This window comes from Trachurus japonicus, chromosome 13 (assembly GCF_045865225.1).
Source record: "Trachurus japonicus isolate A0001 chromosome 13, Traja_1.0".
Taxonomy (NCBI): domain Eukaryota; kingdom Metazoa; phylum Chordata; class Actinopteri; order Carangiformes; family Carangidae; genus Trachurus; species Trachurus japonicus.
In genome coordinates, this window is record NC_140919.1 from 25,241,731 (window position 1) to 25,258,544 (window position 16,814).

The following is a 16,814-nucleotide window of genomic DNA, read 5'->3' on the forward strand; positions in this document are numbered from 1 at the left end:
AACATCGTATTTGTTATGTAACATTATCCACCTCTCCATTTATTGATTTTTCGCCCACTTCGTTGTAAACAAATGCACATGTGCGAGAGGAGCGTAACCAAAACAGGGTTTTTAAAACCGGAATATGAGCATATTCGGGTTTTTCAAAAGGGTTCTTGGTGTTAACATGGCCGTGCGCAACCGGGTTATTGCTAATATTCCGGATACGAAAGGGTTATTGACTGCATGTAAACAGAGTCATTGTTGACTCACTTTACATCGCAACAAAGTTAAAATGTCCAGTGTTGTACAGTAGTAACTACTGTTGCTTGCTCTTTTTATTTTATTGTTTCCCAAGTTAATTTATCCTATGTTTGCTACATGATCGTCATGAGACAGTCTGAGTCGAGGACCGACAACGTTGTGTTTGACAGAATTACATACAAATCCTTGCAGGTATTTATGAATACAACACAACACATTTTCCATTTTGTATCTATAGATTGGAAAGAAATTATAGCAGTTGATGCATACACACCCACATAAATGTGAATAATTGTGGGAGTGTGTTCCAATGCATTGTTTAGATCCTGAAATACAGAGAATAGAATAAAATCTGTACATTCAGGTATTTTACCGTGCCATGTGAGTTGCAGTACAATAACTTAAGCTGCTGGAATGTTTATGCCTTTACATCAAAACTTAGATCAAGAGTTTACATAATATACTTAGATGGGGTCTGAGCTGTGACAATAATCAGATGAGACACAAATGTCCTTGGAATGGCAAAAACAGTGATTAGAGGTGCACATTCATTTCTTTCTGTACAAATTAATGTTTCACTGACAATCATGGCATTTAATTATGGTGAGGAAAATGGCATAAATAGACAACAACAATTGTGTGTGAGTGATATGATTCCAAGGCATAGTCATTAATCTTGACTTACTCTGACACTTGCATTTGTTGAGAATTGCTTTTGGATAGTGTATAATAATAAAGAATATACTGCACTCCTGAAGGCATCATCAATGTTGTGTTGGAATACATGAGATACAGTTACATATTTTTCTCTCAGTAGCAGTAGCAAAGTAACAATGGGAAAGTAAAGCTATTTATAATCTATTATTATCACTAGTGTCGCATTGTGCCATGGCATGGTTTGTGCAATAGGCTACTGTCAATACCATGACAACTTAGAGTGAAACACTGGTCATGTTTTCAGCATAGCATCTGGTCTAATACACTTGACTTTGTATTTTCCCTGTTTTTGTTGTTACAGCATAATTTCTTATGTAGAGCATAGAACAGTGACAGCTATTATTCCGCTCTGTTTGAATTAAACAACAGGATTTGACCTTCATGTGTTGAATTCAGGAGTCATTGTAAGTAATTTTGTTCATGTGGGTTAAGTTGTAATGTCAAGTCCCGCTTTCTTCAAAGATGGAAGTTATTTTAAGTTGAATGTAATTCCCAGGTTGGCTGGTATGTTTGTCATATGTCAGATCACAAAGGAGGTTGAGTGGAAAACCATGATAAAACATCACTAGACATGAAAAACATAAAAAAGCATACTTTTAATTCAGTGTCTGGATTCATGTCGCTAAGCAATACAGCTTATAGCCCTAAAACAATAGCAGGGCTGTTCCAGCTAACTCGAAGAATAAATAACATTACATTTACTAATTAACCTACATTGTTGGGGGAAGGTTACTCTCACCAAAACACATGTAGACAACAGCTATACCTTGTTTTCGCTCCTGTTTGGAGCAAATGAACACATCTGTTTTATTAATCAGGCTCTCCTTAACAATATGTTCCTTTACATTGCCAATAAGGAGGTCGAATTAGGTCTAAGCAGACTGGTAATTGCATGTAATGCATTGGGAACATTTTGTGTTATAGCAGGCACTGGACGGAGACAGGTAATGTAGGCAAAAAACAACTCTGTACTCATGTCTGCTGTTCACCTTTTATCTCTCCCGCTCTGATGATCATCAAAATCCCAATATACTGTTGTAATTTTCTGCAAGTTGTGCATGCAGGCTACATTAAATTGATATTTGCACTACTGAGTCAGCAACTTACAGTGGGAGTGCCTGTAATCGCATTTAGTGAAGGGAGAGCTGTTCAGGTATGGAGTCTGAGGCAGGCTTCAGCTGACAGGAAAACCGATCTTCCAGGCTCTCACACCTGTTTGGCAAATAACATTTCTATCTTTAGGAAAATTGACCATCTGAAACAATGTACTTGTGTGAGTGAGTGTGTGTTTGTGCGTGTGTGTGGTGGCGGTCACTCAAAATGAACGGTCTTGTACACAGATACAGGAGGTTTTCCAAGTTGTATACTGACTGGTGCAAAGGTTTGTAACATTTGGTCTATGTGAGCACGTCATTCAACACATGAATGGTCAACACTGGAGGACCAGCTGCATGCAAAAAATGACTGTGCATGTTGTCAGACACAAAATTGCAGATTTGTGAACAGTAAGAATCACCACATTTGGTATTTTGCCATAATGTGCACAGGGTGAACTGCAGATATGTGCAACTGCCTTGCTCAGATTTGTCTCAACACGGCGACACTTACAACAAAACATCATATAACCTATAACACCACAAAGTTCACACTTCTTTCCTGTCCACGGAGATTGAGTTCTTGTATAAGTTTGCCTTTTGTTATTGAAGACAGTGAAGTGGTCTCCTCTCATCATGACTGCCAAACTGGAGAGGACATTAAATAAACAGACATGAGTTGCAGCGAGTGGCGTTCAATTGCACTTTTGACGTAAAGGACTACGTACAGTGTGTTGTGCACCTGTGCTTAGGTGTGTAATGTTTTAGAGGAGCAGGTTAGTGGGTGGTGTTTGTGGAACATCTCAGCACTTTCAGCACTTCACATGTATAAGATGACCGTAGAGTGACGCCATGTGCTCCATTGGTTTAGTGTCCCTGAAAACATCACTGCAATTACCTGGATGGCTGAAAGCTGTCAGAGAAGTAGAGTGAGTGTTTGCATCTGGGTTTGTGTGGAGAGTACAACACTTTAGCGACACTCCCACCTTGTAAATTGGAGGCAGGATCCCAAATAAAATAGCACTGAATCAGAACAAGTGAAGATGCATTCAGTGGTTATTCTCTATCCTTGAATTAAGAAAACAATTGATTGTTTACAAAAAAGTATTATTTTCTGCATGAACTATGTACTATACAGGCAGTAAAGGAAAATAATTGCTCCATTGCAACTTGACAACACACAAGCAAATTGCGGATCCACAAACTTATAGTAAAAACATATATTCACACATACAACAAACACACTGCACAAATGCAACAGCAGAGCTACTCCAACACGACAGATTTTTTCTTAGGACAAAGCTGACAATTGTTCCTTTTTGAATTTTTTGTAAAAAAAAATGAGTTCCCTACGGGTATAGCTTCACACAACCATCTGCCCACTTACATACGCAGTCGCACATGCACACAGAAAATCACTGTGACCTACTCCAATCTTTCTAGGCTTTATGAACTCATGCATCTTTAGCTCTAGAGATGTAGACTTCAAATATCCAATTCTCTCACATCAATCCCCTTCAATTTCCGAGATAACAAATCTAAAGATAAGCTGAAAGTTCTCTGATACCACACTGCATACACTATTCTATTCACATGTGTACTCTATGAAGATTTCACAAGGGGATAAAGACAAAAATAGACTGAATTGTCACAGATATCACATAGTTCAGAGGAGCAATCTTAAGAAATCTTAGAAATTATTATGCAGATAAGAAGTTAGTTATTGGACTTTATAATTGTAAACTCTTGGAAAAGTTATTTTAAAGTCCGAAATGCCTCATCTGAGGTTTCCTGCATCAATGTTGGAACCATTCCAACATCAAATTTTTTAGCCGCTGTTGGCACAGTGAAATAAACAAACATACTGCAAACTTTTTTGCCATTTAATTCACTGTAATAAACTGCTCACGGCAGATGTTCCTCCTGGGTGCTGGCAGAAGATATAACAGTGTGAGGAAGGCAGGAAGGGATTCAAGCGAGGAGAAAACAAGATACATGTAGCGGTACATATTGTTCTGCAACCTCTGAAATGAAATCACTTTTCAATCCTCTTCTAAAATGTTGTGTACGCCAGAGCTAATATAGTGTAATATGCCGACTGGAGAGAGCTTCATTACACTTCATAGACTCTCTTCTGACTGCACTGAAGTTCACACACCTCGTCCATCTATGCGCACTTCAGGCGGGATAATCTGTGCCTTTTTTTCCCCATTAAATTATGAGCAGTGTAATATGGATTTACACACAATGGAACACTAGCAATAGGCTAAAGAAACAGACCTTAATCTAAATAGGCTTTCATTTTAAAGAATGCAACAGTTATGACCCAACGGACCATTAGAAGAGTGCTGCATTCAGGAAATTGCTGACTCTTCTAGTGGATAAACAGTTCTTATTCATGGTGCAAAACCCCAGTTAGCTGACCATGTAAAACTGAGAATAATGTAAAGGAGCACCAGCACTTTGTTTAAGTAAAAGGTCAGACGGGATGGTTTTTAAATCAGCTTTAAGAAGCACTTTTGAACTTGCAGAAGTTAGTGTTTACTGCACAAGTGTGACTTCAATGTGCAGCAAACACACACACACACAGCAGATTTGGAGATGTGTCTTTTGATGGCTGAACTGCAGAGAAAGATAAACTGCTCGTAGTAACAGGAGGTTAAAAGAGAAAGACCTCAAAAGGTACAAACACACAACAATCAAAAAAAAAAGGGGGGGGGGGTTAACAGAAAATACTGCTGGTCAGAAGTGCTGGAGAAAATTGTTCACCTACGCTACCAGACACTGTTTGGAACAGTGTTATAGCATTAACTAATTGTGTAATCTTCACAACCACTCTCTAGGTACAGTAGTAGCCATGTGGCCACATATTGTTGACACTTCTAAGAAAACCTGATAAAAAGAAATGCTCTGCACTCCTGTAAAAGACGCAGACAGACATAATTGAGCACCTGGGGTGTAGGTGCTCCATGTAAAGTTGATCGTCACAGGTCTCCAGCCTATTCATAGTTTGATTGACAGGACATGTTGGTCTCAGTATTTTGAATACTTTGTTGTTTTGACCTTTGTTCGCAGCAGTCAACAGAGTTTAACCATGCTGTGCTCCGACAAGATGAAATCTCCAATATCTGTCCAAATCTACCTTGGATATGCACCCAGGCGCTCTAAGTTTATATTTGGCCAAACCTGGTCAAATACTTTTGAAACCGTTGCACTTTACTCCCAGAGGGATTATAACGTAACAGCCTTTATACAAGGTAGCAACTCAAAAATTGAATCTCCCATATCTCCAGATCTGTGAGAAGGCGAAATGTGGCGTCTTCAAAGATGTAATTTCTGATGACAACAAATCTGAGTCTGATGGTGTCAAACTGAATGATTAGCTGGGGATTTTGTAGTATGTTTCTTGACATCTCTACCAAACAAAGACAAATCTTAACAGATTAACGTTGGTATTGCAGCACTCTGGTTTCACTTCTACAATTAAAGGTAGGGTTGGTGTTCCTGAAAAAAAAAAAACGGTTCTAGCAAGTCAAAAGTCCCAGTCCCTTTCCTCAGACTTCTCTCTGAACCCACGCCTTCACCTTTCTTGACGTGGGTGAAGACACCCAACCCATGTTGCCAGAGCTACACTGCCATCCACCACACTGGGGTATGGCTTTTCCGTGGACATAGCTGAAGACTCTGATGGCAGCTTGATTGGGCGTAGACAGAACTAGACATGAAGGCATCTGATTTGAGCCCACTGTGGGTCTTAACATTAGTGTAATAACTCATCTATCAGACGATGTAGCCCAAACTTTGTGCAAAATTCTATTTTTTTCATCCGGGATGAAAGTGTGGTTATTTTTTTTTCACATTAGATAACGCAGGCACACGAATTATGCGCCACGTTGCTCACGATTCATCAGCCAATGCTATATCCGTCATCCATCAATCAAACGTCTGAGACACACAACACACACCGAGCTTGATCTCGCCCCAAACATTGAATATCCTGCCCGCTCGATAACGACCAATCAAATTCCTTTTCCTTACTCGGGTAAACTTGTGGAAACTCGTAGGAGGAGACGTGACAAACAGGACAAACGGCCATTTCAGAACACCTTTAAGTATGAGCTCCCCACCAGGACACTCTCAAATTTTAAAATTTAATTTCAGTTCAGATTTGTGAGTGATTTACAATAACAGCTTATCCCTCTTTGATTTACATCCATCCATCCTTCCATCTCTCAGGTATTAATAGCAGCGTGTGCTCAGACCTGTCTTGTCTGTTTGCTCTTATAGCCCTGCTAATATGACACGGTAGTGCTTTCATCAGACACACACACACACGCTCACAGCCACAGAAAGGCAACACACACACACACAGACAAGAACACATTTGCATGTACATGTGAATAAGTGCACTCTAACTGATTATTATGGTGCATCAAGTGCATTAGGTGCCTGCATATATTTTTTTACCCACTCTAACACACAGGTGAACAGGTTTTACTTAAACACACCTAATTGCATAAACCTGATGTGACATGTAAATACCACAGGTATAAGCAAGCCATTTTAGAGAACTGTTGATATTGAGTTGTTCTCTACAATTCAACAAGCTTCTAGTCAGCGCAAGATAAGTATATGTGCACAAGTGCATTTTAATGACTCAAATCCTGCACTTGTCTAATTTCCCAAAGGGGATCATTAAAGTTTTAATAAACGTAATTGCCAATAACTGTTTATATATGTTTTGGATGTAATTAAAAAAGGGAACAACGGCGTCACAGTTCACAGTAGAGTGGATCTTGTACCTCTCAGCGCACTAAATTCATATAGGGCAAAAAACGTATAGAGTTAAAACTGGATGTGAGTCGTTGCTTACCTCTATCTGGTGTGATGTGATTTATTAAGAGTCAACATGAAGGTAAACTGTGGTGACAGTAGATGGACTGAAAAGAGGATGGCCTCAGGAGATGGATCCAAAGACCTGAGGAAGAAAACAGAGAAACAGCATAAGGGTTTGCGCATTGTTTTTTTTTAAAGATATATCCATTCAACCAACCGCTGCTGTATATACATATATATAGCACATATAAAGCCTCCACATTCAGTCCTGTGATCCATTAAAAGAAATAAACCTTTATCTTATACATAGCGCTTATTGATGTGACAGAGCAAAGTAGTGTGAACGATTGTGATTATAATTCAGCCTGAGGGCAGACATGGAAAGTAATGTCTTTGATTTCACAGCAATCAATCAAATTCCAAGGGAATCATCAAAGTCAGTGGGATTCATCCTATGGTGACCAAGAATGTATGTATAACAGTTAATGGCAGTAGACATTTTATACCAAAGGACCAGAGTAGTGGACCTTAGGGGCACGGGGGCAAACCCACCAAGGTACTATTATTATTGTGTGGATTTCTTCTTCTTATTGCTCCTCTGTGTCAAATTTTGTCCCATTTCTTGGTGCTTGCATTCAAATGCCCACACACCAATGCCTGACAGGGAGCTGTCACTGCAGTAATAGCGGCTGCTCTACTGCCGGTTATTTAGCTGTATTTGTCTATAGTAGTGTGCATATATGAGTATAATGGTTTGTGTGAGAAGAAATATGAATTATTTCATAAACGGCCTCTCATAATAGTGTGTGTAAGAGTAGTGTATGTGTATGAGTTTAATAGTGTATGTAAGAGAGTATAGTAGTGTGTGTGTGTGTGTGTGTATGAGTATAATAGTGTGTGTATGAGAGTATAGTAGTGTATAGTGTGTGTATGAGAGTATAGTAGTGTGTGTATGAGTATAATAATGTGTGTATGAAAGTATAGTAGTGTATAGTGTGTGTATGAGAGTCTAGTAGTGTGTGTGTATGAGTATAATAGTGTGTGTATGAGAGTATAATAGTAGGCTATGTGTGTATGAGGCGCTGTTTCCGTTTTGACAGAAAAACGGATTATACCTTGGTACCCGAACCACTAACTTTGTGCCTGTGTTTTTCCAATTACATCTAATAATGATTAAAAAAAAAATCTATAATTATTAGTGCTGTCAATCGATTAAAATATTTAATTGTGATTAATCTCATGGATGTCATACTTAACTTGCGATTAATCGCAAATTAATCACACATTTTTAATTAATTAATAATTATGTATTACATTATTATATCTGCATCTTGTATTATAGAGGGTATGCACGTGATGTCACGGTACTCGGAAGTCACTGTGGAACACTCACTGAGTGGCAAAAAGACAAGTAGCAGAGCCACGAAAGTAACAAAGCGATTTTCTCCAAGCCCATACAGGTCTGATATGTCTAACTTTGTCAGCATGTACAGCATGCATGACAGAACTACAGAACTACAAAAAATCTGGAGGATATGTCTTGACCGAGTAACATTCAAGAACCTGTTTCCGATGATGGAAAGTAAATTCACTTGAGCGGTAATTTTTTCCGATCGATCGGCTGTTTTTGCAGTTTCATGTGTCACAGTTATGATGGTTAGACGGATGAATTAGTCCTCTAACACATCCTACAGCTTGAGTTGTCAGAGTTTTTCTGTATAAAAGCAACTCAGTTTTAGTTTTAGTGTTGGTAGTCACTGTCGGGACGAAAGTAACAGCTGTAATGTTGTCCCTCTGCACAATAACAATGAGCATTTGTGTCACCCTGTCGGTATCGCGGTCACACTGTGTGTTACAGGATTAATTAAAACACACAACGTAAACAACGTGACTGTAGATACTGAAGGAGGAGGGTAGACACCAGTGGTTAGCTTTAGTTTCTGTTTAAATCTAATTGCTCATTCATTCATTCATTCATTTTAAAATGATTTAGTGATTTCTGGCAACATGTTTTTCCGTGGACCAGATGGTTTTGGGGAGCTGGTACGAATCATTGTCAAGTCCTTCTGATCTCAGTTTGTTTTGATACTACATGTTTGACCCGGTTTTGCTGTGTCCACCGCTATCCTTCACCACATTGTTTGTTGTTTTGTTTTTCCACTTAGTCCGAACGAAAGGGGCAACATGATGTAAACACATATCCTCTATTGGATTGATTGCACCATCTACTGGATGAAAATGGAACACAGAACGCTCATGTACGCGGACTGGTGCGTGCTATGCACATAAACTTGTGGATGCATAATAGTGTCAGAAAATGCGAGCGTGCGTGTGTGTGTGAACGCTTAACAACATTTGTCAAACAGTGACAGACGGACGTGCACACGCTGTAGGCTAAGTACAGTGCACAGCTTCTTCACAGCTAGTGTGAATACACAATCTGCATGTAACAACGCATGCACGCAAGCTTAACAGCACATACAGGTATGTACTATATATATGTATATGATTGCCATTACAGACACACACGCACACACACACACACAGGTGACATAATGTGATTACAACTCCTCCATATCAGTGCTCAGTGAAAGATGATTATGTGTCTGTCTCATTAGCTCTGTCTTGACCTTAAGGTCGTGGGCTTGATTCCCATGTTGACAGAGATACACCAAAAACTAGATTACCTGCAGCATGTGTTACTTGAAATAAGGAGCCCTAGTGAGATGATCAGTGTCTGTGTACATATGCTACTTCCAACCCTCCCACAATCATCTCCACAGTGTCTAACCCGAATATAATACCCCAATCATACTCTGACTTCCCCACTGTCTTTTTCGCTATCTCAAGAGAAATTGTAATCACTTCAGTAAAATCTGTTTTAGAGTGAGATATCAAGACCTGTGTTACATTCGTGGCAAGTAGAAACCTAGAAGTCAGAACATAATATAAATTCCCATTGCCTCGACAGAAAACACTTCTGGCACCTCAAAATGTGGGCGCTGATGCAAAAATTATGTCACTTTTTTTTAACAATTCATGCAATATGGATCAAAGTACGATCAAACTGAAACTGACACTGTACTTTTGTGGCGTTATAGTAGGAAGTATACAAAGATACACAAGCACACACATCATACAGGATGCAGACGCGTTGGCAGTCAGTTTTCCAGCCAGCTGAGCTAACAAGCTGCAGGTTATTAGAAAATCATTACTCAGACCCAAAGGCGTCTGATCACTAAGACATGAAACAGCAATGTGACACAACAGTGGGACAGCAGATTATTTTTACAGACACTCTACATGGCATCCTGGATCACCACAAGCTATTTACAGTTTAGACTGAGTGAGTTAGAGTGAGTTGCAATGCTAACAAGCATTGGTCAATACTGAAGCTACTTTTTTCAAATCACCAACATGCATCTCAGCTAAACAGTTTATCTCATCTCCAAAACTGCTTCTCACCAACAAAACACAAAATACATGTCTGAAAACAAGCTTGTTTATCTACAACGCTGGCAACAAGTCTCACTCTGGAAAATAAACACAGTCACTTTAAACACAATGAACTACATAATACTAACAACAGAGAGCATTACATAAAATATATTTTATCTGCAGCAGAAATGCACAATGTTTTTCAAAATTCTGTTTTGATTATGTTTTAAAATGTTCTGGAGAAAGTGTGTTAGCATTTGAAAAATGTGCTGTAAAGGTTTTGTGTTTTCCAGCTGGTGAACTTGTAACTGAGAAAAGAGAGAGGCCTTCTGTTTTGCAGACTGTGGTAAGAGTTTTGACTATGTGACTTCAGTTTTGACCAACGCTTGTTAGCAATTGAAAAGAAAACTCTCATGGTAATAATGAAGATCTTCATTGTTCACCAATTATTTTTCTTTCTCCCCCCTCAAACACACATCCCAAAACCTGTCAGTGGCAGCAATAATACACAAATAATCTAGGGTTCGTGGGCCACACAGAACGTTTGTCAACTAATGACTAAAAAATAACTCTTGATGATAATAGATACATAACAAATGGCACATATTTTCTTTCACTTTAATTATTACTTTCACATAAGGAGGTTTTTTAACCAAGGTCCATATTTATATAGATGCTTCATTCAAGATGAACAAAACAAAGCCATCAGACCAAAAATAAATGGACTGTTCACAACATGAAATAAACAATTCCAAACCAACCAAAGCAGGTCCATATCCACAGTCAAATGTTTTTGAGCTGAATAGAAAAACAGACAAACAAAATAATTAACATAAAACATAACTGTTGTCACAGAGAGCACATCACATGCCTTGTGTGATGTAAAAGTTACATACATCACACTGCTTTCATTTTAGGTCTGTTCAAGTTAATGGGAAAAATGGCACTGCCTTGACTTTGCTATTTCAACATAGTTTATCTCATAAGTAGTAAGGGCAATCCTAAGACACTCACGCAACTTCTCTTTGGTCATGGAGCAACATGCCTTTGTTTTGATGGCATTCATATGAGAAAAGCTAACTTGTATAAGTGGACCCAAACCCATTGTCAGTATTTGCAAGGCCACTTTCCTTGTTGTTGGGTACTGATGGTTAACATGATTAGACCAAAAGTTCTCCGCACCCCCAGACTGCCAAGTGCTGTTTTAAAGCAAAGGAGGATTGCACATCAACCATTTCCATCTGAAAGATGCTCTTATCAATAGAAGAGTACTTATGCACAGAAGTCTGCCCCAGGTTTGACAGAAAGGGGGTCACAAGCAAAGTGCAATACCTCAATGGGAATGCTGAACCCTTGGAATCTCTCAGTTACGTTCTCAGTCAGTTTTGTCATGAAATCTGTCATGACGGATGTTATCTGTGCCTCAGGTGCTGTGTCATGAGTGCAGGCAGTCATTAGCTTTGTCTTGAAAGCACAAAACTGACAGTACATGTCAGTACAGTCAGTTGATTCATCCACAGCGATAGACACAACCATAACCAATAACCAGCTTGTTTGAGGTTTTCCAAAAGCTACCTTCAGACATCCTTTGCAAGTAATTCCACTCTGCGAAGAGTTGATGTGTCCAAGACAGGCACTTTTTTAATGGATGAGGTGACGTTTTCCTTCATTTTTTCATTAACAACCTCATCAATGACAGCAAGCATACGGTCTTTAAAGGGACTACGAGGAGCTTTGGAGAGTGAAGTGTTTTCACACTACATTTCCCATGAGCCTCTACGTGTGTAGCCGATGTTCATATCTGGCCCTCTGCATCGTGTTTCTCACGGCCTGCCCTAGGTGGGGTTCGAACCCTGCTCTCCTGGTGACGATGCTAACCGCTTCGCCAAGAGGTTGACAACTGCTGGGCAAGTTGGTTAGCACGTCCTTTATGGGTGAGTGAGTGCACATCCGTTACACGCGCACAGTGAAAAACCGGCGCAAGACAGACAAAAGCGAAAGCATTTGCCAAGCATGTTTTCATTAATCAAGAACGAACAGATACCGTCGTAGTTCCGACCATAAATGATGCCAACTAGCGATCCAGTGGCGTTATTCCCATGACCCGCTGGGCAGCGTATGGGAAACCGAAACTAGGCAATGATGGGTGAGTCGACAAAGACAAAACGATATATTTATCGAAAATGGACCCATTTACAATTGTGGGTAATGTAGATTCATCCACATTTTATAACCAAAAGCAAACTCCTCTGGGTCTCTTTAACAGTCTCTGCCTCGGTGAAAGGCCTCTTCTGTCTGGTTAGTGTCCAGGCTATGCGAAGGGATGCTATCATAGCCCTCTCTTGTTCCGTGCAAAAGCGACTGAGGGTGGCTCGACTCTGTTGAAAAGACGCTACTTTGCTTCTACGTTCCTCCGAGCCCTCTGGAAAACTGGCAGAAAACGAGCTGTGATTTGGCTTGAAGTGCCTCCTCACGTTGTATTCTTTCATGACAGATGCATTCGTTGCAGAGTTAACAGACCACTTTATTACTCGTCGCAGCAGGCAAAACACATAAATACTTGTCCGTCCATTGGCTCTGCAACTGGCGGTTTCCAAATCAGTTTTTCGTTTCTTGGGTTTTGAGAGCGACATGTTGCAAAGCGGTGTTAGCTTAGCTGACCTAACTTCACCTCTGACTCATGACCCCGTGCACAGCAAGTGTAGCAACCAATCACAGTGCATACGCGTGTGTAGTCTAACGTGACGTATTTTCGAGTCAGATCAGAACCGTTGTTGATGTAGCTCATACCATAATCTATTTAATTATATCACACACTGTAATTTACTGGCAGTCTTGCAACCATTCAAAAATGTCAAATAGGCCTGCTCTAGACGTACGCTTGTTCCAGTTGATGGTTGCAATGTGCTCATGTCACTACTGTAGTTTGCCTTGTGGCACACAAACAGACACACAAACAGTCTTATTTTGACATTAGTGTAGTAATTATCTTCATGAGAGGCAGCCCAATAGCCCCCCTCTTTTGCCCTTCAATCAAAACAATGCTAAAACACATACATCCTTTCATGAAGTGACAGCACCATGTTAATTATATTTTTTGTTTAATTGTCTCTCCTTCTTTTCAGGGCTTTTGAGCTCGACGCTTTGTTTTGCAGCTTGCTATCAAAACAATAATACACAAGGGGATACTGTGATATGATATGTTGTCTCTGCAGCTATGTTTAAGTCCCGTGTGGCAGGTGCTTCTGACTTCAATGAGGTGCTAAAATTTCTGTAAAATTTTGCAGAGTGGCTTTTATAGACCCCTGGGGTTCTTTCTTAAAATGTTGGATGTCTGTTGTGTAGTGGCAAAAAAGAAAGAAAAAAAGAAAGTATCCTGCCAGTAATTGAACTATCTTTTAAGCCTGGGAAGTCTTATGGGAGGGAAAAAAGAAATAATCAAAGTAATAATTTATAACCTCATATTTATAATTTGTAACCTAGAATTACTTTATTCATGTCCTCATGTTCATTAATAGAAGAGAAATTTTGTGCCCATTGAATTGCTAAATTATGCTCTTCAGTTAACAGTGTTGAAACTGTGTTTCATTTGCCTCCTCCTTTCTCTTTTGATCAGGAGCACATCTTCCCTCTTCACACACAACCTGTGTTCATTTCACTTAGCGTGCCTCAACCACTCATGCAGCGCTCCACGGTCTAGAGGGTGAAATTGGGATTCTTGAATGGCATCTAGACATCAGCTGCTTTTTTCCAAAAACAACCAGTTTTTTCTTAAAGAACTTGTTTATACAAATCAGTGTATTTGCCATAGTCCGACATGATTTTGAATTCATGAGCCCAGGACCAGAATTTGACATGAAATCCATGCTGTGTGCTTACATTCTAAGACCTGTCTCATTATGGTGTTTAATTTTCACAGCAGTTCGCAGCATGTCTGCACAAACGGCTGAAGCCATGAGAGAACAACATTCAGTGCAGCATCAAAACTGTATTAGAAAGAGAGTATGGAACAAAGCAGGGCAAGCGCAATAAAGGTCGTAACACTGTTTAATGAGAGAATTAATCTTAACGGACTCTAGAACACAGAGTGCTCCTCCCTAAATGATTGTTTTCTAAAGTGACTTCATCTCCTAAGACTTGGGTTAATTACTAGCAGGTCTTTCATTTTTAAAAGCTCCAGTGAGGTGATAGCTAATATACTGGATAAACACTGATGCCTCCAAAGAGCTGTAGTCCATCATGTGGTGTTGTGACCAGCTTCATCCTTTTATAGGACCATCTCACAGCAAACTGGTGCAACAACAAAAACGCTCATTAGCAGCATCTTGAAATATCTGATGTAGTACATGTTGAATGTTCTTCTCTCTTTTATTGGACATGAAGGCATTCTTCCATTTTTATTCAATTATAGATTCAATCAATTTTTTGACATTTCACTGATACTTTTGCAACCTTGCAATTAAACTAAGTTTCTTCAAAGAGTTTCTTTAAGCCTATTTTAAGCCTCCCATTAACCAGCCTTAGCGATGAACCTATCTTTGAAAAGAGCTGTCTCATTGCCTCATTTGAGTCGTCGCACTGCTCGTCTAAATTGTATGATCTTTAAAGTCCTTGGTATTCTGCTCAGTTTGTCTCTATATTTAGCATCTGATCTCTCCACCCAGCTGTGTTAGACTGTGGCGAAATGACCTGTCAGTGGGAATAGTGTGTGTGTATATGCATGAATAAGGACGAAAGAAAGGAAGTGTGCATATGCTGTACTTTAAAGCAGACATAAGGGCGGCAGTGAGGTGTGTGTGCTTGTGCATGAGATGGCTTTTCACCAAACCTCTTCCATAAACTCTAGCTTTGAACATAAAGGCAAAAGAAACAAAGTATGAAAAAGTAAAATCAGACGTCTGACAGATTCAAATAAACAGGGAAGAAGCACCCACAGCAAAACAACACACCCCACAACAAACATTCATTTTATTGCTTCAACCTTCTTTTTCCTTCACACCCTCTCCCCCAGACTATATAAGTTTTAATTCCTTGTTTCTGTCTTTACTCATTTCTCTGTCTCGCCCCTGCAATTTTGTGACTTATTATTACATCTGTACCTACAAATAATTCATATTGTGTCTGCAGCCGTCAAAATAGTTTGTGTTCAAATCTAATCTGCAGGTTAAACAAAGCACTGGCAGACAATACTGCAAAGGACATTTGTTTGTCAAACAGCAGCCAGTAGAAGAAAAGAAGAAGAAAAAAAAAGAAATACCTGAACTTTATTCTGAAGTTGTGAAAAACTTGACAATTGACAATAAGCATGCTATACTGTCATACTGTATCTGACTGAGGTCATAAGTAAACTCAGTGTTGCCACTGATTAATTAAAACATGGATAACATATTGACAGTTTAAGGAGACTTTTGATTTATAGAATTCCAATAATTGAAAAAATAACTAAATGAAACTTTGAAATTACAAAATCAGTACATTACAAATAGAGGGATGTGTGTCTATTGTTTGTTCTTCCTTATAATGATTTAAAACTGATCAAAACTAACAATTTTCTTTCTGTTTATATCACAGGCTGTGACTTCAATTCAGTGCACATTAAAGGGACAACGAGGAGTTTCTATTCGGTTATAAAAAAGTCTCACGTTAATGTGGATGAATCTCCGCTACCCACACTTGTTAATGGGCCCATTTTCGATAAATATATCGTTCTGTCTCTATCGTTATTTTGTTATTATTAGTGGTGGCGGAAATGCTGGTCGAGCCGACCAGCGTTTCCTTAATGAGAATAACGCAGCTGAATGGTCATTTATGGTCGGAACTACGACGGTAACTGAACGTCTTTGAACCTCTGACTTTAATTATTGATGAATGAAAACATGAGTCCGTCTTGCGCCGGTCAAAGAATTTTACGGTGCGCGCGGAGGCTCATAAATGTAGTGTGAAAACGCTTCGCTTTTCCAAAACTCCTCGTTGTCCCTTTAATTGTAGTTTAATGAAGTCAGAAAAATAAAGGGTCTGTATATTTCATGTTCTAACAGAACTGGTAGGCTATCTTGTTTTTTGACAAAATTAAGCCCAGAAAATGAGTTAGAAAGAAAAAGAAAAGGATGCCATCATTTTAGGAATGAAATTAGCTCTGCGGGAGTCTGACAATGTTAATCCATATTAGTGTTATCTTCCTGCTGCGAGGAACTGGCCATTACTGACTTTTCTGAATTTGTATTTAACCTCAGCTTCACTGTAATGACTACAGCTACACATTGACTGCAACCTTTTACCATGGTGCATTTCATCTGCTTTTTATGTAATGTGAATGAATTTATGTGCTTTTTTTCCAAACTCCTCCCCTTTACGGATGAATTAACATGGGGTGGCAGCTCTACCAAGTGAGCTAAACACCGCCCCAGACTTAACTGTTTCTTGAGCAATTTGCTGCTTTACTTTAGAAAAAAGCAAGCATTACAGTAAGTAAGTACAAAAAGAAGT

The 16,814-nt window shown here is 39.3% G+C and overlaps 1 protein-coding gene across 3 annotated transcripts in view; it reads right to left on the reverse strand.

The window, feature by feature from the left end:
- The window catches only part of LOC146976026 (leucine-rich repeat and fibronectin type III domain-containing protein 1-like protein), a 210,947-nt gene that overhangs the window by 117,596 nt on the left and 76,537 nt on the right, over nucleotides 1-16,814 (reverse strand). For all 3 annotated transcript variants that reach the window (XR_015037471.1, XM_085795537.1, XM_085795536.1), the window contains exon 2: nucleotides 6,928-7,032. The gene's annotated coding sequence lies outside the window, so the exon portion shown is untranslated. The remainder of the gene's footprint in view (nucleotides 1-6,927; nucleotides 7,033-16,814) is intronic.